Raw genomic sequence first — 25,095 nt, forward strand, 5'->3', positions numbered from 1 at the left:
AATACAGCTATAAGTCTCTGATCACCGCTGTTACTTGTATAAAATAAATAAAAATTCCAGTATAAATCCCATAGTTTGTAGATGCTATAACGTTTGCTCAAACCAACCAATATACACTTATTGGGATTTTTTTTCTTTACCAAAAATAAGTAGCAAAATAAATATTGGCCTAAATTTATTAAGAAATTACTTTTTTTTTTTTTATTGGATCTTTTATAACAAAATTAATTTTTTTTTTATTTATGTCAAAACTGTTCATAGCACAAAAACAAAAACCCAGTTGTTATCAAATACCACCAAAAGAAATCTCTATTTGTGTGAAAAAAATGATATAAATTTCATTTATGTACAGTAGTTCATGACCGCGCAATTGTCAGGTAAAGTAACGCAGCACCGTACAGCAAAAAAAAAGGCCTGGTCAGGAAGGGGGGTAAATCTTCCGGAGGTTAAGTGGTTAATTTTACTGCTTTTGTTGTCAACATAAAAAAAAAAAATTCACGGCAACATCAATTTTGCCAAAATGCTTCCAATCATCTGTAATCTGCACGCGGATGTTTATATAGTGCAATGTTCCGCGGCAGGTGGTGGATTGGTAACATTGTATAACAGGATTATTTCTCCGGCCATCTCACTTCCTGAGTCCGTACAGATCACTGCAGCGACAACCTCTGCTGATTGGCCCACGCCGGCTCCCGTAGTATCCCTCCTAGAGGCTGCCGGGAGTTGTAGTTTGCTGCATTTCCCAGTGTTTCCCTGTCATGGCTGCCTCCAGTTAGGTACAGTGCTTTTCCTCTTTTATCACCCGGCTTTGTAGGATGGTTTAGCGAAGGATGGCTGCTTGTTAGAAGTGTCAGTGCCGAGCAGTGAGGAGTTCTGGCAGCTGCCTGTGTATGCTGTATGTACAGGATGGAGGGATGCCTGGGACTGGGCTCTGTACAAGAGATGGCTCATGGGGGCTCATCAACTTCTGGCTCCTGTCCATGTATATGTCCATAGGATGTGTGTATATTGGGACACTGATGTCTGTAGGAGGTGGTAGGCGTTCATACTCAAGTCATATGATCAGCAGAGTGACTCCCCAATCCCTGGGCACTGTACAATGTGATCACTGATCTCCCTCCTTAGCACTGTATAGGATAGAACAGTGTCTGTGTTACCCATGGCAACCAGCCACACCCTGCCTGTCACTACAAATGACAGCTGCTACAGCCATTGTAAACTCGTATGATGATCCCACCTTGTCGGGATAACTCGCTTCACTGCCCGTTCATTTAAAGATCTCTAATGGTGTAAATATTTTTTTTTATTTTACTGTATTGGGTCATTTGACCACATTTAGGCCTCATGCACGCTGCTTCAAGGGGCATCTAGTGTTTTTTTGGTTGTTTTCTGCCTCTAAGCACCTCATCATGTTAAAACAAGGAAATAGAGGGCGCACCGGCCTAGTGCATCACCTGAGAGTGAACTTTATTGAGTTAAAAGATTTGTGCTCACAGATGACTGTGTTGACAAAGGCATGTCAGTATCCAAAACAATCACGTCACCAGGTCAGCACGAGAAGACCCTCAAATGGCTTACGTGTTTTTGAGGGGCGATCCCCTGTTCATCACAGCCATTGGATCACCCCTCGAAACGCGTCACATATTTGAGGGTCTTCTCGTGCTTTGGGAGCTGATCTGGTAACGTGATTGCTTTGGATACTGATATGTCTTTGTCAACACAGTCGTTTGTGAGTATATATCTCTTTTTAACTCAATAAAGGTAACCCTCAGGTAATGCACTAGGCCGGTGCGCCATCTGTTTCCTTGTTTTTGTAGTGAGGTCTTTGGGTTTTCCTTAACCCTTAGAGGGCAGCAAGGCGTGTGCTGATAGTTTCAAGGAGCAGAAATCTTTCCATCATTTCACCACTCTTGAGCGCAGGAGGCGGTTTTCTTGTTCTTTGGTTGACCTCTTCACGTTAGCCTATGTGTCCATGCAATCAAAGGCATTTAGAGGCAGAAAAAAAAAACTGCCAGTGCGTCCAGGAGCAGCAGCAATTTGGCAAAAAAAACCTTGATCCTTGGTTCATATCTGTGCAGGTGGTAAAGCTGCGGGACCCGCACAAATACCTGCAGCTGCACCACCCACACAGGGGAATGCAGGATTCACAAGCGGGTGCCATTAGTTCTAATGGCACGCCACCCGCACTGGAAATTGCAACCGTACTGGGAACCTTGGCAGCGATATCCCACATAGTGCAGGGACTTCTTATGTGAACCAAGGATGACGCCTGTAAACACAGATGTGAACCTAGGGTCAATGGACTCCCATGCCCGTGACACGCAGGGAAGAAGTCCCTGCACTTCTTTGCAAAACGCAGCCCGCACGGGAACCTCGGTTACCCTAGGTTCACATACGTGCGGGTGGTGCCGCTGCAGATCCGCACGAAAATCCGTGTAGCCGCACCACCCGCACAGAGAAATGCGGACCCGCGGGCGGGTGCTTTTAGTTCTAATGGCACGCTGCCCGCACCAGAAAACGCAACCGTACTGGGAACCGAGGTTCCCGTGCGGGCTACGTTTTCCAAAGAAGTGCTTCTTCCCTGCGTGGCACAGGAGTCCATTCAAACGAATGGGCACTCGTGTCTGTGCAAAACGCGGCCCGCACGGCTGCATATATGTGAACCAGGGTTAAATGTATGCCCATCCCTAGACATGATGATGGCTTGAAAAGGACAAAAGAGATCACATGACCTAGGGAAAAAAGCTGTGTCTAACGTGAGATGCAGGTCACTTCTAGAAGAAGAGGGATATGTGCATTGTGCTGGAAAACTATGAGGGATCAACAGGATCACAAGGTCATTTCTAGCAAAGAAAATTTTATTTGAAAATCAAAGGGAACAGAGAGATCATAAATAATATTCGGAAAGTTGTAGGCTAGGGTCACATCTATCCATGTCCACTTTAGTGCATTTAACATGCCTCGTAGGACATTTACATGCCTTTAAAGTAGAGCTATAGGCAAAACTTTTCTTTTCATTTTTGAATAGATTAAGGGATGGGCGGCCCGGGGAATGGGGACCCCTGCATTAGCAAGCTCTTGTTATGTGACCCCGGCCCACTGGGAAGTGCCTGGTGTGCCTTATGGCCAGTCTAGGCCTGCCCCTCATGTATACAGACGCCTGGGGCTGTTCAGTGTAAAATGCAGGTGTATTTCTCTCCCCGGCAGTGAATAAACATTCTGCAAATGGACATATGACTCTGGCTACAGACTGCCTGTGTTTAGGGACGCATGTCTGTACGCATGTGCATATTGACACAAGTATTGCAGTATACATTTGTACAGCCATTGGGTCATGTGAGCAGCTATATGCAACACCTGGGGCTCCTGGGTGGGGAAGGATACTCAAATGTTGTACAGGCCCAGGCACTTGTGTACACAAGACCTTACAGATGTTTTTAGTTTGCATGTTTTTTTTCAGCAACTGACTCACTTCAGTTATTTATATAGAAAGTATGTTCTGTGTATGTTAAGAGACTGAAATGTAAATACTAGTTGCCAGGCTGCTATGCTGATCCTTTGGCTTCAACACTTTGAGGATCAGAGTGCCAGAAAGCTAGCATTGTGCTGAAGATGTACAGTGAAGGAAATAAGTATTTGATCCCCTGCTGATTTTGAATGTTTGCCCAATCACAAAGAAATTATCAGTCTAAAAATTGAATGGTAGGTGTATTGTAACACTGAGAGACAGAATAGCAACAAAAAATTCAAAAGAAATGCATGTCTAACAAATTATGCACTGATTTGCAGGTTCATGAGGGAAATAAGTATTTGATCCCCTATCATTCAGCAGGATTTCTGGCTACCAGGTGTCTTTCATACAGGTAACAAGTGGAGATTAGAAGCCGTCTCTTAAAGGGAGTGCTGCTATTCTCATTTTGTTACCTGTATAAAAGACACCTGTCCACAGGAGCAATCAAACAATCATATTCCAAACTCTCCACCATGGCAAAGACCAAAGAGCTGTCCAAGGATGTCAGGTACAAGATTGTAGACCTACACAAGGCTGAACTGGGCTACCAAACTACCGCCAAGCAGCTTGGTGAGAAGGTGACAACAGTTGGTGCAATCATTCGCAAATGGAAGAAACACAAAACAACTGTCAGTCTCCCTAGGTCTGGTGAGCAATGCAAGATCTCACCTTGTGGAGTGGAGGGAGCTGAAATTTCAAGTTGCCAAACGTCAGTCACCAAACCTTAATGACTTGGAGAGGATCAACCAAGAGGAGTGGGCCAAAATCCCTCCTGAGATGTGTGCAAACCTGGTGGCCAACTACAGGAAACATCTGACCTCTGTGATTGCCAACAAGGGATTTGCCACCAACTACTAAGTCATGTTTTGTGAAGGGGATCAAATACTTATTTCCCTCATGAACATGCAAATCAGTGCATCATTTGTTAGACATGCATTTCTTTTGAATTGTTTGTTGCTATTCTGTTACATTACACCTACCATTAGATTTTTAGACTGATCATTTCTTTGTGTGTGGGCAAACATTTAAAATCAGCAAGGGATCAAATACTTATTCACTTCCTATCTCTTGTAACAGGTTACCTTTATCATGATTGGGATTCAGTGGGAACCATGCTGTGACTATACCTGTCACCCTATTGTATTATCACCAACACCACAGAGCTAGATTGCCATTACAGGAGGGTGTAGGCACACCACTTTTGGCCCCTAAAGCTATTTTTTTGTGTTTATTGCAATGGCCTGATTCGGAATGGCAAATGAGGGTGGATAAGCTGCTGTGTTAGAGATGCAGCAGTACCCAGTACCATGTGCTATGGCCACATACAAACTGGGCTGATAGCTGTGGTCACTTTGCGTCCAGTGATGGCATTTCTGGTGCGAAGTGGCCAGTCAGGGTCTCTAATTGGATGGATGAGTGGTTACATGTGAACAGCAACAATGTCAGCCATTGATTGGAACATGATACAAAACTGCTCATTTGACTGCCAGCCATAGCCATCTGCATGCAGTGGGGGAGATTTACTAAAACTGGTGCACTGTGCATGGTGGCCACATTGACAATCAAATCTGAAAACTGATTGCTTTCTATGCAGAGCTGCACCAGATTTTGCAGTTTTAGTAAATAACCCCCAATGTGTGCATGGGGTGAAGCTTCTTCGCCAGCGAGCAGAGAAGATAATGGCACGTAGGAATGGGCTGTTAGTGGCTTTAACTCTGCTTAAATGATTGTATCCATGCATCCATGAACTTCTAACAGATGTCTGTAATTGTATTTGTAGTGAGAAAAAGATGTTTGTCCAATAACTATCCTAAGAAAGGCATCTCTTTTCTTCTGCTGCCTATAGGCACAGGTCTACATGTAGGAAAGCTCCTAAAAAAGCTGCATGTATTTCATTACAGGGATTCATAATAACCGTATAAGATCGTTAAAATACTGTATGTCACACTGTTTTATAATTGCACTGTTGATTCTTCAGGATAGGCTTCCATGAGTATATCATAAGGAGGTAGACCCCAAAAGCCTGTCCTGACAAGCTGCTTGCTGATCACCTTGTGTGGCAGCAGAATAGTGGGCCTTGATGCCCAAGTGGGGCACATACAGTATAGATCCATTGTGATCTGCTTCTATTTGCTGAGAGTGCTCTCACTGTGCACTCCAAACACACTGACCAAGCTGTCACCAACCGCTCCCAATCACCTTTTACAGCCAGTGGGAGGGGCTCCCAATCACATGACCTGGGCACAGGATCAGGAACTCCGCCTCCACTTCCCATTTTTTTGGAACCCTTTAAAGGGCTGGCTTGGCATAAAGCATATCTAAATCTACAAAAATAAATGTATTATTTTGCAGGGTCTCCATCCTAAAGCAAAGTGAAATTTGCTTAGTGGATGGCTCTGTAGACACCCCCGCCTGACATCCTTTGATTGGACAATGGAAGAAGCCATGCAGTAAAATTGTTGGATGAACAGCTGCTGCATCCAATCAGTTGGTGTTCTGCCAGTCATTGGTGCTGGCTGTCAGAATATATTAGCTCAGAAGGGGGATTCTTACTTCTGTGCTGTATAGCCCAAAGGCTGTACAAATAAAAGACAATAGTGTATAGCCAGCTTTAGATGTGTTGGCTGCATTTGATTTCATTCTTTTCCCTGTATTTCCTCCTGGTTCTGCTACCACCAGAATCACACTTCCTGTCCTAGGGTGAGAACTAATGGTGCACGGAAATAAAAATTCTGGTGCCGAAACTGAAAATTCAGGATGCGCTTGGTCGAAAACCAAAATGGACAGTCTTTAAATTTAAAAAAAATGTAATTAATGTGGTTGACCATTTTGCATTGAAGGCACTAGGGGGCTTTTTGCATTAGAGTTTATGGGACACGACTTTGCATGAAAGTCTATGGGATGTGATTTTTGCATTGGAGTCCCTAGGGGGGGGCGTTTTTGCATTGGAGTCCCTAGGGGGGGGCGTTTTTGCATTGAAGTCCCTAGGGGGGACGCGACTTTACATGAAGGTCTATGAAACTTGATTTTGCACCGAAGTCCCTAGGGGCTGTTTGTGCATGAAAGTCTATGAGGCGCGACTTTGCATGTATTGGCATCATTATCCGCACCTTTTTTCCTATCGACAAAATGGCAATAACACCAATTTCGGCCGATATGTTTTGGCCACTGATATAACGGTGCATCCCTAGTGACAACTAAGTTGACAACCTACTGTACTCTATGGAGGAGAGTACAGTAGGATAGGATAGTAAGTGGTTTTTTGGACTCCTCCACGTTCTCCCTTTTACATAGAAGGGGGAATGTTCTGTATTCCAGAGAGAGAGCTGGAAACAGTGCTGACTGATATTGGCACAGGCAGAGAGCACAGAAAGTTATCAGCTTATAGGATTCCTGACAGAAAACACTGCCAGATGTATTTAACAAATAAGAGAAGTTCATTATTGGGGTTTATATACACTTTACCTGTTGGCATTGGTTCACACCAGCACCTTACTACAACGTGGTTCTGCTGATGTGCGCTGTCAGTTCAGACTGGAGCTCTGTGTTTAGCATATGACACTTTTTTTTTTGTTTGTTTCAACTTTATTGAATTATCAGTTTTCATCTTTTATGCACTGCAGTGTGTATTGGTGCAAAGTTATATGTCGCAAATCACTCCCGTGAAAGAAGTAGTGCACATTCTACATTTTTCATGGAAACTGAGCTGAACAGATAGGCAGAATGCCATGTCCAAGCTTTTGGGAATGTGTTAGGAAAACACATCTGGTGTGACGCAGTCCTTATTACAAATTAAAATAAAAAAAAACAACAAAAACTATCTCCTACAATAATAAACTACAAAGATAAATTCACTCCTATGGACTTCATTCTGCTCCGGTATACTTAATTCTCCTAAAAAGCACTAGTCTACTGGCTGCCTCCACCTTAGGGGAGAATGGACATTAGGAGATGATAGCCTTCCGTAGAAGCTCTGTACTTCAAGTCATACATAATGAATTCATTATGACGACAACTGACCAGCTCTGAACTGTGCAATGTTTGCTGCATTATTGTGTATTTGTATTCATTTTTGGGTCATTACGAATATACTGTAGTACTAGTGTGTGTGTGTGTGTAGTATGTAATAAGGTACTGAGATAATACAAATAGAATATAGGATTTCTTTTATGTCTCATATGGTTTATCCTCGTTGTTTTTTTTTAGTGAACACGTGATGGGCTCAAGGCAGCTGACATGCTTCATGTTTCCACTTCCTCTTTTATTTCATTGTTTTCTCCACATCATCAGCTTTATATCTATTAACACTAGAATCGCTGTGCCATTATAGCTGTTGAATACTAACTGCATTTCTGTAACTTTATTGGATTTTTTCCAATGAATGACATAAAATGTCGCCATTCAGAATGGCATAAAATGTCATCATTCAGAATGTAGTAGAGCTGTATTTTATTAATGATATGGTTTTAAAACAGAGTGATAAACCAATGGATAGATGCAATAAAAATATTTAGCTACTTTTATTACAAAGTGAGAGCAGCTATCCCATTGCCCTATAGTATACTTTTGCATATATACATAGCACTGCGCCTTCTAAAATTGAAACTTGTAGATAAAATGTTCTGACCTCAAATAGCAAATTATTAAATCAACAAGAACAAAATAAGGAAGTATTATGGCTGGGTTCACACTGTGTTTTCTGTGCGAATTCCGCACCGCATCAGAATCGCAGCCCGTTAATGCGAACCAATGCGGGTGTGTATGTTAACACCCCAAAATCGGTCCGCAAAACGCGGTGCGATGTGCAGAATCGGATCGCATAGGGGTGGGTACCCATGCGATCTGATTCTAGCACGGACCCAAAAAAGGGTCCTGCACTTTTTTGGTGCGGTGCGATTGGAGCCCTAATGTATTATTATTATACAGTATTTATATAGCGCCAATAGTTCGCTCAGCGCTGTACATTACAATGGGAGACAATGCATTAAACAGTACAATAACAATACAATGCGATACATGAGGGGTTCGAGGGCCCTACGCCTTGGAGCTTACAATCTAGGAGGGAGGGGATAGTGGTACGGGAGAAAAAGCTGTGGGGGATGGAGTGGTAGAAGAGTGGAGGAGATCGGTAATTAGCACAAGGCGGGGTAGGCTTCCCCGAAGAGGTGGGTTTTCAGGGTGTGCCTAAAGGAGAGGAGAGTAGGTGATAGTCTGATGGATTGGGGTAGGGAGTTCCAGAGGATGGGTGATGTCCTGGAAGCGGGCATGGGAGGAGGAGATCAGGGAACTAGAGAGAAGGAGGTCTTGTGAGGAGCGGAGAGTGCGTTTTGGGTGATATTTGGATATTAGGTCGGTGATGTCGTTTGGGGCAGTATTATGGACAGCTTTGTACGTCAGTGTTAGCATTTTGAATTTGATCTGTTGGGCAATCGGAAGCCAGTGGAGGGATTGGCAGAGGGGGGTATGGCTCCAATCGCACCGCACACAAACCACATGTGATTTGCACAGTAATGTGGTGCGGTTCTTGTGCAAATCACATGCAATGTACCGCACCGCATTCGTGTGAACCCAGGCTCAATGTGCATAAAATTTTCAAACAGTAAAATTAGGCACAGTACTAAACTATCTCAATTTATAGACCATTTGTCTGACTGTTGACTAATGGATTTCTAAACACTTTGAGATTGCTGTGTATCTCTTTCCAGCCTTCTGCAGATCAGCCATTCTTTATCGTATGTCTTCAGAGAGCCCCTTTTTGCAAGGCATGGTTCACGTCAGCTGATGCTTCTTATGAACAGCAATCTTAAAATGTTGGAGTGTCTTTTATCAAAGTAGATTGATCAGCACCTCCAAACCCATTTCATTAATTCCAGGACTGCAGGAGCAAACTACTGACTCCAATTAGCTTTCGGTGATGTAATTAGTCTTTGGGTACGGAAAGCTCCTGAAGCATACTTGCAGTCGGGAGCTCTCCATACATGTGACCGCTGTGGCAGCCAATCACAGCAGCCACATGATCAGAATGCCCATTTCTTCCTTCCTGCATTTAGATCCTCTTAAAGGGCCAGGAGGCGGCAGCAAGGAAAGGGTTTTCATTGTGTTTGTCTGTTGTGACTTAGGTGGGGATTAGATCACATTTTATGTCAAATTACTGCAGAAAACCAGTTAATTCAATGGGGGTCACATACTTCTTCTTGCCACTGTAAACATATACTGTACGTTTAAAGCGGAGTTCCACCCAAAAGGGGAAGTTCCACTTTAAAGAATGGTCCCCTGCACCCCATTAAGGATTGGCACCTTTGAGGGGGGGGGGGGAGGGTGAACGGGTACCGAATTTGACAGGTACCCGCTCCCACTTCCGCTGCAATATCCTAGGCGATCGGAAACAGAAATTGTCCTCCTGCCCTCCCACCCTGAAGTCTTGTGGGACATGTGACAGGTCCCAGAAGATGATGGGGCCATTCAGAAAATGCAACATACTCGCGCATGCGCAGTGGGCACCCGGCTTTGAAGCCGCAAGCTGTCACAACCGGGTGTCCACACTGGAGATGCCAGCTCCTGGAATACAGGACAGCTGGTGAAATGGACTGCGGCTGGGGAAACATGGGATTGTGGGACAGGTGAGTGGCTGTTTTTTAAAAGTCAGCAGATACAGTTTTTGTAGCTGCTGACTTTAATTTTTTTACAGAGTGAGCGGAATTCCTCTTTAAGAACAGTGTATTGTGATAGTCTGTAAATATTCGGTTTATAATTCCACCTCCACACACCTCCTCTGATGGCCTTCTTGTAGCAGCATTCATAGTGCCCTTTTTGTTGCTTGTGTATTGTAAAGATTGCAAAGGTTTCCATTTTGCCAATTCATCTTCTAGGCCAGCAGCCTGAGATATAATTTGTTCCTCTTTCTACAGGAAACCATGAAAACCCCCCCTACCCCTCCTCGTCCTGCACGTTAGATTGTGTTTCCTGCTGTCCAGGAGCAGCACAACATTTGTTTTTCTCTCCGGACTGGATGGCCATATTATTAGAATTTTAGCACTGCAGGTTTGTTAAATCATGATTCTATTATCCCCAAATTGTGGTGACAATGGGGTCTAGTTACTAAAACTGGTGAATACAAAATCTGGTGCAGCTCTCCATAGAAACCAGCCAGCTTCCATTTTTTTTTCTTTTGTCAAAACGTAGTGGTAGTAAACCTGATCATTCCCCAAAAAATAAACTTTTCCCCAGCAAGACAATGTTGCATCATATACTAGCACATTATGTGAAACTTGCCTTAAAACGAAGCCCACCAGCGGTGCGCTGGCACCACTGACAGGGCTTCCATCTTCACCTGGTCATTCTTCCAGGTTCAAAGGCGCTGGCGGCTTGGATGGCTGAGCCACGATGATGTCACTCATGCACATGTGCTCAGGGGTCACTTTTTACGGCACATGGCTCTGAAGGAATGGCACAGACATGCCATTCTTTCAGAAGGCCTTTGTCGGTGCTGTTACACAGGAAAATTAGGGGTGCACCAAAATTTCAGTGGCCGAAAAGGTTTTGGAGAAAAAAACACCCCTATTGGCGATATGAAAAAAGCACCGAAACAGGTGCTGAAAAAAACCCTGGCCGCCGCTCGGTAGTCCTCAGCCTTGTCTGAAAAACCATCGAATGATCCCGGCGCTGGGCATAGAGATTAGTGAAGGAAAGATGGCCTCCACTCATCTCTATGCCCTTGGAGGACTGGAGTGATGTCACTTCCGCTTCCGGGCTTTTTTTTTTTTTAAAGCACTAGATCAATGCTTTTTTTGATCTAATGCTTTACATTGTAGAGGAGAGATGCGGGGTCTTATTGACCCCATATCTCTTTATAAAGAGGACCTGTAACTAATTATTTCTATCACAAGCAATGCATGCATTTCTTGTGATAGGAATAAAAGTGATAAAACATTTTTTTTAAAGGGGCAGTGCAAAAAAAAATGTAATTAAAAAAAAAAGTTTAAAGTCCCCTCGTACTCGAATGTAGTGGTGAACGCATACATAGGCCATGCCCACATATGTAAACGGTGTTCAAACCACAAACGTGAGGTATCGCTATGAACGTCAGAGAAAGAGCAATAATTCTAGCACAAGACCTCCGCTGTAACTTTACGCTGCTAACCTGTAGAAATTTTTTAAGCATCACCCATGGAGATTAAGTACCGCAGTTTGACACCATTCCATGAGCGTGTGCAATTTTAAAATGTGACATGTTGGATATCTGTTTACTCGCTTTAACATCCTCTTTCATATTTAAAAAAAAATTGTGGTATATATTGTGTTTTTTTTTTTTTTTTTATCAAAGTGTATTTTTTCCCCAAAAAATATATATTCATTTTTAAAAAATGCGCATTTCGGTTTTTGGCCAAGTTCATTTTGAATTTTCGTTTCGGCACCAGAATTTTCATTTCGGTGCACCACTAAGGAAAATATCTCTATTTCCAGTACCTACAGGTAAGCCGCCTTATAGGCTTTACCTTTAGGTACAAGTTATAAAAACAGACTTTACTACCACTTTAATTAAACAAGCTGAACTTATAAGTTGATTGGCTACCATGCAGGGCTGCACCAGATTTTGCACTATCCAGTTTTAGTAAATCACCCCCAATATGTTCACCACCTTTAAGCCTTTAAGTCAGGTTGCCATAGTGTGTTGTTTATGCCACTGCTAGTCCTTAAATTTTTGCTGTGATGCCATTGTCCCCACCCCCCACCCCCTATGTCCTGTCCCCAATTTCAGGTTTACTGATTTCTAAAGATTCACAGATATGCTGAAGGGTTTTGATTTTTTTTTTATTGTGTAATTACACAACTCCAAATTGTTTATTAAAAGTGAGTGTTCTACAAGTTATCAATTATCCAGAGGTGTGCTGCAGCAACATGCGAATGAATGGGATGCTTGCCAGTAGTACTTTTGTCATGTGTTCCCTCATTGTTGTACATTGCTTAGGATTCAACTGGAATTAAACATTGGTGTGTTTATTCAAGGCCTGTCTAGGCCTTTGTTTGCACACATGATGAAAGGAAGAATAGCGCATATAAGGGGTTATTTACTAAAACTGGAGTGTGCAAAATCTGGTGCAGCTCTGCATGAACACCAATCGGCTTCCAGGTTTTATTGTCAAATCTGGTGCTGCTCCGCAGAGAAACCAGTCAGCTTCAACGTTTTATTGTCAAAACCTATAGAACAAGCTGAAGTTAGAAGCTGATGGCTACCAGGCACAGATGCACTATTCTGAGTGTACCAGTTTTAGTATATCTTCATCACTCTGACCAGTTGGCTTTCATTCTATAACACAGGGGTCTCCAAACTATGAGGAACTGTAATGCAGGCCATACATGGTTTGAATTCTGAAGATTTTTCGTCTGAAAATCAGAAACATTGTTCGCTCGGTAATCCGATGGTGCCATCATTGATTTTGAAAATCGGCCGACCAAGTCATAAAGTTCACCCTGTATAAAATGCAAAACTTCTGTTCCTTCCAGGTCATGGCTCATGCACATATTCTTTTCGGAAAAACGATCGTACGATTTGACCATCATTGAATTGAATTGAATTTTCCAACATGCTCAATCACTGAAAAGTGGAGGAACCACGAAAATCGTCCGGTGCCATTGACCCACTAACAGAGCGAAAATCGGCTGATTATTCTTAGGTCCAATTTTTGGATGAAAAACCGGTCGATTTTCGACCCATGTATGGCCGGCCTAAGTCCCATGAGGCCTTGCAAGACTTTGACAGCCACAAGTAAAACTTCAAGAGGCAGGCCATGATGGGATTTGTAGTACTTCAACAACTGGAAGGCCATGGTTTAGAGACCCCTGTTGTAACCCATAGTAGAAAAGGGCACTTTGTGGGCTACAGTACCAGTTTTCCTGCGTCGCTAAAAAAAATGTAAGCAAAAGTGGCTTGATTTTTTAAGAAACAGATTTTCTTTGTTACCCCACTGTCTCTTCTTCATCGGGGCTCTGGTGTTTAGATCTTAGAGTTCATAGGTCTACAGATGTGCCTTTGTCATTACGCAAAGGTCCTGCTGTCTACAATTGTTATCTTATGGAGATGGAATTGGATGGAAGATGGCAGAAATACCTGAGATTTCAAGATCATAGAAATACAGAAGGGAGTGCTATATCAAAAATCAGATAAAAGAATACAAGATCATTTTAATTGTTGATAAAAGAGTAATTTAAAACAGCCAATGCGTTCAGCAACTGCTGTCAAGTTGTTCCTCTATGAGGTGAGTTCAATGCTGGTTCTGATTTAGCCCTGATGAAGGGGGGAGTGGTGTTGCCCTCGAACTGCATTCATTGTTTTTATATGACTTTTTTTTTTTTTTTTTTTTATCAACCATTAAAATGATCAGATGGTAACTTGTACCACTAGAATCCACTTGTACCTGAAATATCACGTACTGTTTTTTGGATTACCTTGGACTACCTTGATGCATCAGCTTCAGTTTTGTTGATAAAAAGCTAATCTATAGTTTAGTGTACTCCAGTAGAGAAGCGAGGGAAATTTAGCTTGGTTTGAGGGAAAATGATGAACTTGGGATTTGTTTGCAATACATTTTCTATTTGTACAATGACTTGTTTAGAGTAGGTATCACATGATAAAAGGCAAAATATATAAAATGTGAACCCTGCCCCTAACTCTATTTAGTCATCGGTCTAAAAGAAGAACTCCAGGAAAAACATAAGCATTTATTCTAACTTTCATTTTTTATTCAAATTTTGTCAGGAGACAAAGAGTAACAAAAACAACCACAAAATAGCAAAATATCACTTGGCAAGAATATTTAACGTTCTGCAAATAAGGGTTGAAGCAGCATAGGCATAAAAGAGAAACTACAATAGACAACAATGTCCATGGGATAATCCCGAAGACCCATCACTATCCAAATGCACTGAATAAGTCACATGAATTTTACATCAGTCGTATAACAGCATTGTACTAGGAGGACCCTCTCAAAGAAAGGCGACCAAATAAACTATTTAGCTATATAGTTATCTTATGGTGGACAACAGGGTAATCCAATATAGCTGCCCTTAGTACAGTGTTTCTCAACTCCAGTTCTCATGGACCCCCAACAGGTCATGTTTTCAGGATTTCCATTATTTTGCACAGGTGATTTGATCAGTTTCACTGCCTTAGTAATTACCACAGCTGTTTCATCTGAGGGAAATCCTGAAAACATGACCTGTTGGGGGTCCATGAGGACTGGAGTTGAGAAACACTGCCTAAGGCTGGCCATACATTATACAATTATCTGCAGATTTTTGGTTTAGATTTACCAAAAACCATATAATAGGAGGACAAACCTAAACAACACTTTCAGTTGTATCCAATTAGGCAGGCCCTTGCACTACATAGTTGAAGGTAAATCTAAAGGAAATTGGGCAGAAAATCTGCAGATAATTGTATAATGTATGGCCAGCCTTAGTATGTCGCGGAAAGGAAGGAAGAAGAAAAAAAAGAGCAGAGGAAAAGATCCCTTCAAGGGATTCTAAAGGCATAATTATTTTTTAAATATCAAACACGTCTATACTTACCTGCTCTGTGTAGTGGTTTTGCACAGAGCAGCCCGGATCCTCCTCTGTTCCCCTGCCGGCTCTCCTGGCTCATCCCTTCTGTCGGTACCCCCACAACAAGCAGCTTGCTATGGGGGGCACCCACTGTCCATTCACACACAGAGCCGCAGCTCTGCCCCGCCCCCTCTCTTCTCTGTGGTTCACTTGCTGTGATAGGACACAGCATTGGCTCCCGCTGCTGTCTCAGCCAATGAGAAGAGGGAGTCCCGGGATAGCCGAGACTCCAGTACACATCGCTGGATCGAGAGGGGGCTTAGGTGAGTAATAGGGGGGGATACTGCACACAGAAGGTTTTTTTACCTTCATGCACACAGTGCATGAAGGTAAAAAACCTTCAGCCTTTACAAGCACTTTAACATGCCCCACACAAACCAGATCACCCTAACTAGGCCTTTTATGTCATGGTTCCTAAAGATTCCAAGGACGCCATATCTTATTGACGTGAGAAAGGCTATCATTAAAACATCATAGAAAAAAGAAACCTTCATATACATACAAATATCAAAAGATTGGCAAAGATAATCTGGGGGAAAGGACATTCGAGTCACAGTTCACCATTGTAGTATAAATAGTGTTTTTGGATTAGGTGAACGAACGTCTGGGTATTATATTTACTGTTGCCTATGAGTGTTTCTACTTATGGCCCCCCCCCCTTTTTTTTTTTTTTTCGGTTCCCCTGTGGCTTGCTTCCCTCATTTGGAGCTTCTTCCCACTTGGACATATATATGGAGGGAGGGGGTGAGTGTGATTAAGGTGTGGTGGTGTTTTTTTTTTTTTTTTTTCTGCTATCCCCCAGATTATCTTTGCCAATCTTTTAATATTTGTATGTATGCAAAAGGTTGATTTTTTTCTCTTTTCTATGATGTATATTATTTTATGTTTTCTGTTTATTTCATTGTCCATTTCAAGCATAGATCCTGAGGAAGCAATTATAGCAAAACGCGTTGTTCTCATTCGCTTGTCATGCATCATTTTAATATCTGAAAATTGTGTGATATGGGTGCAGGGGTGTAGAAATGTTTTCAAAACCTACTTGTCCAAAAGACTAAATTGGGGTCCAAATCTACTTGTCCCTCATGCCAATCTACTTGTCCTGGTGAAAAATAATTTTTCCCAGGATGGAAAATATGAAGGGTTGATGTTTAGTAGGCAGGGGTGCTTTTAGCAATGTCTGGGGCTTTTAAGGGGCTTTATAGTGTTTTAAACATTTAATGTTTTCCTCTTTTTTTGCTAGAAAATTTCTTAGAACTTCCAAACAGATATTTTTTTAAAGCAGAGGCCCTAGAGAATAAATTAGTGAGTGTTGCAATTTTTTTTTGTCACACGGTATTTGTGCAGCGGTTTTTCAAACGCAATTATTTGGGAAAAATACACTTTTTTTCATTTTAATGCAAAAAAAATGCATGATCTAATTTTTTGTAAAATATAAAAGACGATGTTATGCCAAGTAAATATACCAAGCGTGCCATGCTTTAAAATTGCGTACGCCTGTAAAAAAAAAAAAAAAAAAAAAAAAAAAAAAGCTTCTTGTCTGGCGCCCGGAACTGCAGAAGGCTCTGGAGGGGGGCTAGTTGTCACTGTTGCGGATGGGGGTTCTGAAGAGGGTTTGGGGACTCTGAAGCAGACTGGGTGGCTCTGTGGAAAATGGGGTGAAATGCTAGAAGGCTCTAGAGGGGACTTGGCGCCACTGTGGGGGATTAGGGGTTCTGAAGGGGATTTGGGGACTCTGCAGCAGAGTTAGTGGCTCTATAAGGAGTTGGGAACAGCTGTGGGGGATGAGGGTCTCTGGATGGGGCACTGTGGTAGACTGGAGTGCACTGCATGGAGTGTGTGTGGGGGCTGAGGGCTCTCAGGGGCACTGTGGACCAGTGTGGGAGGTTGGGTAACACTGTGGTAGGTTAGGGGATCTGAAGGTTGCTGGAGGCTGGTGAGGAGGGAGGCTGCAGCCCAACACTGGACCATAGTTGGGAGGCTGAGAACTATTGAAGTACTCCCAGCACAGTCACATATAAGAGGGGTCAGGAAGTCTCCCTTTCCTCACACCCAGGAAGAACAGATCAGCAGTCCTGCAGTGTAGAGCTGCTCCCTATACACACTTTTTTTAAATGGGTCAGAGACCTTTCTGTACGGAGTAGCAGTCCTGCAGTGTACAACTGCTTCCAGTATGAGCTGAGTGGGTCAGGGGTCTCCCTTTCTGGGGGCCAGGGGTCTCCCTTTCCGGAGTCCAGTACAGCCATGTACTGGGGTCAGGTTCCCTGTGCATTGTACACATTCACGTACCGATACGTCCTAGCAACTCTCGGCCTTCTCTCCAGGAACTTTGTGCCCTCCCCAGTAAAAGCAAATGTCGATTGCCAGCTCTAAACCCTGCTGCTTGCCCACAGCACTGCTAAATGTAAAAAACAACATCTTGCCCGGCGCCCGGAACTGCATGTCCCAGGTGTCGGGTGATAGGAAATGCACATCCCTGGGCTGGATTTTGATGCTGTATGTTTTTTATGAGAGATGCCTCTCTTTTAATTGGATATGTTAATAAATACATGATTTTATACTTTTTTTTTTAATTTTTTTTTTTTTACGATGTGTGTCTTGTAGTTTAGTTGGATGCTTCATATACAGTGTGTGTCCATGACCTCAGCAGCCTGGGTTGGATGGCCCAGCTCTTTCATATGCGAGGCCCACAACGTTTATGGGATAAATTGGCTCTTATTTCACAGTACCGTATGAACTAATTGAAGCTCTGCAGAAGATTTATGAAAGCTGGAATTATTTGTCCTTAGCCAACAGTTAGAATACATGTTCAGTATATCCATTGTTAATTATAAACTGAATTCTGAACTCTGCTTGGATGGTAAAGGGATCATCTGTATCTTGCACTTGTTCCGAATTTCCTATATTCATCGCTTCTTTGTTTTGATCAATCCCAATGTCTACGCCTTCTGCTTTTTAATTTTTTTTTTTTACTTCACACCAGGAAAGTAAACCATTGTCAAACACGACCTTTTTAACCAAAATCTACTTAGGAAGGGCTGAAATCAATTATAATTTTATTGCTGTCTGTATTCCTGTTGTGGACATCTCCCTTCACTTCCTGACTTTATGACTACAATGACACCATAGCTTGATGAGTAGAGATCTCCCTAACAGGGGGTCAGTCAAATGTAGAGCTTGTACAGTCAATGTACAAAATGTATTGTAATTAGATTTTGTTGCCTTTTTTATATAAATATAACATTTTTTTTTATATGTAAGAGATAGAAGGCATGTATCTAAGGTGGAATTTTCAAGCAGACCCCTTTTTCATTTATGACATCGCTCTTCCAGGAGCTGCTCCCGACCCTATGAATCCGTAGTCTCCTCTCCACTTTTGCTGATTGCCTCATCTTTTTGATCTTTTACCTGCAGGATGAGGTGACTAAATGATGGCTGATAAGTTTTTCACCTGATGTTTTTGAATTTTCAATGCTGTTTTGAAAATGAGCCTTCTTCCGGATTCGGTAATTGCAAGTGATTATAATTACTGATTATACTGATTATGAGTGATTTGTTTTTGAAATGGTGATATCTTTAAGGTGTTTTAGACTTTGGTGTTTCATTCAATTTTTCTTCCTGGGGGTGAATTGGAAAGCAAGACACCATTGAAAGACATTTGGTTTTCAAATGTCTTGCACACATGACAAGTAGCTTGTTTGAAGCTTTAATAAGGATCTTAAGTCTGTATCTGAGCCCCAGTAATCCACATGAACACTTGCTTCGCCCACATCTTAATATTGTATGTGTCAATAAGAATGAAGTTAATGACACATTATGACAAGGTTCTATATGGTCCATCATTTCTACCTTTAAAATATGTTGCTTTCAACAGCTAAGAGAAATCTACAGTTTAATTGCAGATCAACAGCAGAATTTGCCAGTGGCAGCAGCCTATTCCTTTTTTTTTTTTTAATCGTTTTTCTTTTTGTCTTTTTTCTTTTCTCGTTTTGTCTTTTTGTTTTTATTCAACTCAGCACTTTCAATGCTTAAGAGAGACAAAGACGGACTGAACAGCCTGTTTTAAAAAATTCTGCATCAGCTCACACAATATTGGCTGGCATCTGTATGACCCACTTTTTTTTCATAGTCTTAAAGTAGTTATATAGTTAAAGTCAAAATATTAAGACAGGTTTATATCAATGCAGTAAAGCAAAGGGCATCAGTTTTAATAAATTTTGCATTTTAAGGCTCTTTAAAAAATCCTGGTGATTCTGCCAGTGCCTGGAATTTACTTTTACCAGGGTGACAACACTTATTCCACTGCAATGAATTCACTATAGCGTTGTCACTTTGTTATGCACTATGCTGTCATGCTGGTAAAGGAAGGGGTTTCTCAGCTTATTGCTGCTAAAAAGTCTCCTTCTCAATGTCAGTCAACAATGGCCATACTGTAGCTCTAGTGATGACAAGGGCTGCAAAGAGGATTTTTAGAATCCTTGGAAAAGCATGAAAAGGGGCAGATGGACTTTAGGGCCCTTTCACACAACCATTCCGATCAGGTCTACCTGTCAGTTTTTCAGGCAGACCTGAATGGACAGTCCAAACATCTCTAGGAACTGGCGGGTGAAATGGGCTTGTGTCCTTTTACACTTGCCTACCTCTGAGCAGACCTGGTCCGCTAAAAACAAACGTAAGGGGATTTGTTCTCCTCCGTATAGACAGATCGGCTCGGAGGTAATTGGGTGTAAATGGGCAGGCAGTGTTTTTACACCTGACTGCCCATAGAGCAGAGCTGGCTGGGTCCATGTCCACTCTGCATAAACTGAGCAGACATAGACCTGTCGTCTGCCCGCTCAGCTCTGATCAGTAGGGGATCTAAATCTAAACTGAGTCCTCTGTGTGTGAAAGGGGCTAAAGCAGACCTTGCAAAAAAAAAAGCGAAATCTGCTTATTACATACTAGTCCATCCCTAACCTTCTTTAACTTCCCTAACGATCTGATTATGTCTGTATTTCTGTGCTCAAAGCGGTACATTTTTTTGCATGGAAATCTGTTGTTTTTTTATTGTAGGCCTGTAATTCTTAGGAATAACTCACTGAAATCTGTCCGAACAAGAGTCTAGTAAACATCCCGGGTATGATAAAATTTGAAACACGAAATCATAAATTATAATATAATTAATAATCATAAAAAATACTATAATAATTTTAATGTAATCAAACCAAAAACACTGAAATTTGAAACAGAGCGCCAAGTTCGCACATCACTGAGCTTAGTCGCAAAATCATTTTCAGTGTCTGATGATGAATTTCCCCACAAATCATCACTGAATTCTGCCAGTGGTTCTAATTTACTATCGCTGTTCTCTAGCTGGTCTAAAATCGCTTTTGACCTAAAGAGACGCTTTTTGGACGCCATGGACTTTTCTCAGTTTCCAGGCAGAAAGAACAGTAAAAATGCGGGCAGGGCACAGGACAAAGCACTAGGGACAAAATGTATGTGAAATGCTACAGTAATGTTAGTGTATTGAGTGAATGTCACTTTTAAAATTTTTGAATTTCCCTCCGGTTTCGTCCCCCGTAAGTCCCGATGCTCGCCGAGAACGGAACCACCTGGAAGATGGATGCCGGCATCGGCCAAAGGAGATGGCCGAGGATGCTGCAGGGAGGATATCGCGGGAACGAAGGACAAGGTATGTGAAAGAGGGAATCCCTGAGCAGTGCTGCAGGGTAAGCCCGAGTGTAGCTCAGGGTTACCGCTTCTGGTACTGAAAGTTAACCCCGAGCTACACTCGGGAATACCTCCAGGAAGGTTAAAGAAAACACTGCCTGGAGAACCTTGTGAAGAAAAGCTACAAAATGTACCCAGCTTAGGGTTATAAGGTCCATGCATGATCTCGGAGACTGAATAAAAATCTCCTACTGCAAACACCTCTTTTGTGCTAATGCATGGGATCATTGTATGACTATTCAGAGATAGTTTAATGAGATTAGTTCTTTATAACCTGTTCACATCTGTGTTGTGCTTTAGATGCATTTCCATCGAACTCTATATAGCATGCGCTTTTCATGAAAGTGCATGAGAGATGCAGTAGACAGGATTTTTTTTAACGTACCACACATAAAATTCACCAGTGTGATTGGGGCCCATATTATGAGATCGGTTACACAATCTCATGACTGTAGATCACTTATGTAGCACAAGAAAGGCAATTGCAGGAAATTTTAGTCACATAATCTCCCGGCTAAAAATTTTCCATGTAGCTCTAGCCTTACCTGCAGCAACTAGGTTATGCTGACATTATGATCCTTCTAAAGAGATCCTGGGAATGTTGAGGATCCCAAATCTCATGAGAAGACTCTCTTGCACTCTACTGTAGCATCGTTCCCAGGATCTCGCCCAAAAAGTCTGTTATCTCACTTTCCCAATTTCTGGAGCCAAGGAGAGCACTTTATTTGCGAACCATTCTTCATAGGTGCTTTGTTTTTTAATTATTATAGTTTCATGTTTCGACGATGTTGGGCCAGTATCTAATAAATTAATCTTGCTCTTTAGAGGCAAGCTCACTGGACAGTAAACTGGTAGCTGGCAGTACTTAGCCACGAAAAAAAGAAAAGTCAAGCCTCCTTAAGTGAAACTAATGGTGACAATACACGTTTCAGTGATTTCTTTTGATCGGAATAATCCATCTATATTCGACAACCCATTTAATCAATATGCCACACACGTGTAGGAGGATTTTAATTAATCGTTACGATACGATCTTAAATTATCAATTGCATCTCTATTTCCACAATGTAATCTCATAATCTGGTGGATCTCAATATGATCATATTCATGAACAAAATATTTTAATGTTGCTCGTTAATATAAAACGATCAACAATATTCTACCCTGGATGATCAAGACTGATCAAAATTGAGTCTTCGTTGATCCTAAGGGAAGTTATGGCTATTTGATTGTTTATGTAGTTGATCAATTTGACTGAATCGCTCATCCATTGCATTAGGAAGTTGAAGTGTGTTTGGCCACCATAAATCAGTGAGGGACACTAGAGAGGTGTTTGTGGTTAAAGGTAAAACTAAGGATCTTGCTGTGTCCGCTCATAGGAATAATGTTGTTCTTTCAAAGGTTTAAAATTTAGTGCAGGTTTATGTTAAGTGTATCTTTTTAGTTTCTTCCTTCTCTACTAAATGAGCCCAGTTACTGAGAACTGTGGAGAATTGTGTGAATGGTGAAATATTGAGCCTGATGAGTAAAGCATACATATCTGCTTGTAGTATTTATCTCCAGCAGTCTACTGAGAATATCTTTTGAACCCTCATTGATATATTAACCACATAAATATGGTTACGATCTCATGATAAGGTCTAGAATCTGTTCTTAAAGCATAAACCCAAAGTATGAACCCAATCAGTAAAATGGGCTTAAAGTGGAACTCTACTGTATCTGAGCACCACAAACTGAAAACGCTATGTTCTTCATTTTTAATATCCAAAGCAAACTCAACCATCTATCCATGTCTCCATGCTTTATTTTATTGAGAAACCACTTTGCAAAACCTCTCCCTAGCTTTCCTAGCCATGACCAGTAAGGGCAGATGACTCATGTAGCATTTACTTCCTAGAATCCATCTGCCCTTAGCTCATGCGTGCAGGCAGCCTGTGAGGGACCGCCGAGCGGCACCACTAGCACTCCACCGGTCAGGCGTGCCCAGAGCGCGGAATCTAAGCCCCAGGGTACTTGTTCACCAGGGCCCCTGATGGTGGGGATGGACTTGTAGTACCCTGAGACCAGGTCGCCTCTACTGAGCACACCTGTCAGTGGTAGGGGTGTCCGCCAGGGGTTCCAACCAGGGAGAGCCAAATGTGAGGAGGTCGGGTGACCCTGATGGGATGGATGGATGGATGGCTGAGCAAGTGCGTAGTCAGACAGGCCGAGTCGGTAATGTAGAGGACGGTAAGGTACAAGGGAGCAGGCAGAGAATCGTCGGGTCACACGCCAGGTCAGCAACAGGAGGTCAGATCTACAGAGGGGCATCCAGGGAGAGAGGTCAGGCAAGCAAGGGTCTGGGCAGGAGAAATCAGCAAGGTCAAGAGCAATCCGGGTCAATAACTTACAGGATACAGGTTCACAGGATCAGGAATGCAGGTAAGACCAGAAGGCAACGAAATGACAGCTCAGGGACCTTTAAATATCCCGCCCTGCGCTGCCATTGGTGCCCAGCGGGCGGCCGCGGCTTCTACTGCGCATGCGCGAACTCGAACGCCGCGGCCGGCCCGGACCTAGTGCCCGTGTACTGGGAGGAGCAGTGCGCCTGCGCCGGGACCATCGAGGGACGGATCGCGGGGATCCCTGACATTGCCCCCCCCCTACGGGCAACCTCCGGATGCCCACCCGATCTCTCCACCACGGGTGATCACAAAGAAACCTCCGGACAAGCCTAGGTGCATGGACATTATGGGCTGGTTCCCACGAATTGTCCTCAGGGCCGTAGCCCTTCCACTTGATGAGAAATTGGGTCTGGCCCCCCCTTCGACGGCACCTCAAGATTGCCTCCACCTCGAATTCCTCTTCCTCTTCAACCGTTACGGCCTCCGGGGGCCTGGATTCCCGTTCCGGGAAGGCATCAGGGACTACCGGTTTCAACAGGGACACGTGGAAGACAGGGTGGATCTTGAGTGTGTCAGGGAGAACAAGTTCATAGGCCACCTCATTGACCATCCGTTTGATGCAAAAAGGGCCTATGAATTTAGGTCCCAACTTCTTCGACGGGCAAAGCATCCTCAAGTTTGACGTAGCCAGCCAAACCTTCTCTCCGGGCTGCAACACCAGGTTCCCTCTTCGCTTCCTATTGAAAGCCTTCTTGTAGTCTTCTTGGGCTTGACGGATGGCTTCCTGTAATTTCTTATTGTTGGAGGTGAAGAAGGTCAGTGCATCCTGCGTCGCTGGAATCGGGCATTCCGGGACCAAGTCCGGGAGGAAGACCGGATGAAACCCATAGTTGGCGAAGAACGGGGACTGCCCAGTTGCTGAATGGCAAGCGTTGTTGTACGCGAATTCTGCCAAAGGGAGGAGTGGCGCCCAGTCGTCCTGAGAGAATGATGTGTAGCATCGCAGGTATTGCTCCAGGGTCTGATTGGTCCTCTCGGTCTGGCCATTGGTCTGAGGGTGAAATGCCGAGGAAAGAGACAGCTTGATATCCAGGGCTTTGCACAGCGCCCTCCAAAACCGCGAGGTAAACTGCACCCCTCGGTCCGAGACGATGTCTTCGGGAACCCCATGCAGTCTAACGATCTCTCGAATAAAGACTTGTGCCGTCTCGGCTGCAGATGGAGTCTTCCGTAAAGGGATGAAATGGGCCATCTTGGATAAGCGGTCCACAACCACGAGAATTGCTGTGTGGTCCAGCGAAGGAGGGAGCTCGACTATGAAGTCCATGGAGATTCTCTGCCAGGGCCGTTCAGGGATGGGCAATGGACGTAGCAGGCCCCATGCCTTGTTCCTTGAAGGCTTGTTCCGCTGGCAGATGGCACAGGAGCCCATGTAGATCTTACAATCCTTGGCCATGTCCGGCCACCAGAAGGAACGCCGGAGAAGTTCCAGGGTCTTGACCGGTCCAAAATGTCCTGCCAGTGGGTGATCATGGCAATGTCCCAAGACTAAGGTTCGGGCATCCTCTGGCACCACAATCCGGTCCTCCCTCCATAGGAGTCCCTCCTTGTTCTGGAGGGGGGCCCCATCGGAGGTAGACATTGCTGTGGACGCCCTCAGGATCTCGGAGCGAAGGTTTGTCTGAAGGGCCAAGAAATTCCCTGCCGGAAGAATAGTGTCGGGCACTGGAATCTCCTTGGTGTCCTCATACATGCGCGACAATGCGTCAGGCTTCGTGTTTTTCGAGCCGGGCCTGTATGTGATGTGGAACTGGAACCTCGAGAAAAACAATGCCCATCTTGCTTGTCGTGGGCGTAGACGTTTGGCCGTCCTCAGATATTCCAGGTTCT

At 43.3% G+C, this 25,095-nt stretch overlaps 1 protein-coding gene across 1 annotated transcript in view; it reads left to right on the top strand.

Moving 5' to 3' along the window:
- Window positions 1–757: 757 nt before the first annotated feature.
- The window catches only part of TBC1D5 (TBC1 domain family member 5), a 766,435-nt gene continuing 742,097 nt past the window's right edge, over window positions 758–25,095 (top strand). Inside the window, exon 1 of the mRNA XM_089692221.1 lies at window positions 758–776. The gene's annotated coding sequence lies outside the window, so the exon portion shown is untranslated. The remainder of the gene's footprint in view (window positions 777–25,095) is intronic.

Source organism: Staurois parvus, unplaced genomic scaffold (genome assembly GCF_062004578.1).
Source record: "Staurois parvus isolate SC_StPar_1 unplaced genomic scaffold, SC_StPar_1.0 ptg000579l, whole genome shotgun sequence".
NCBI lineage: Eukaryota > Metazoa > Chordata > Amphibia > Anura > Ranidae > Staurois > Staurois parvus.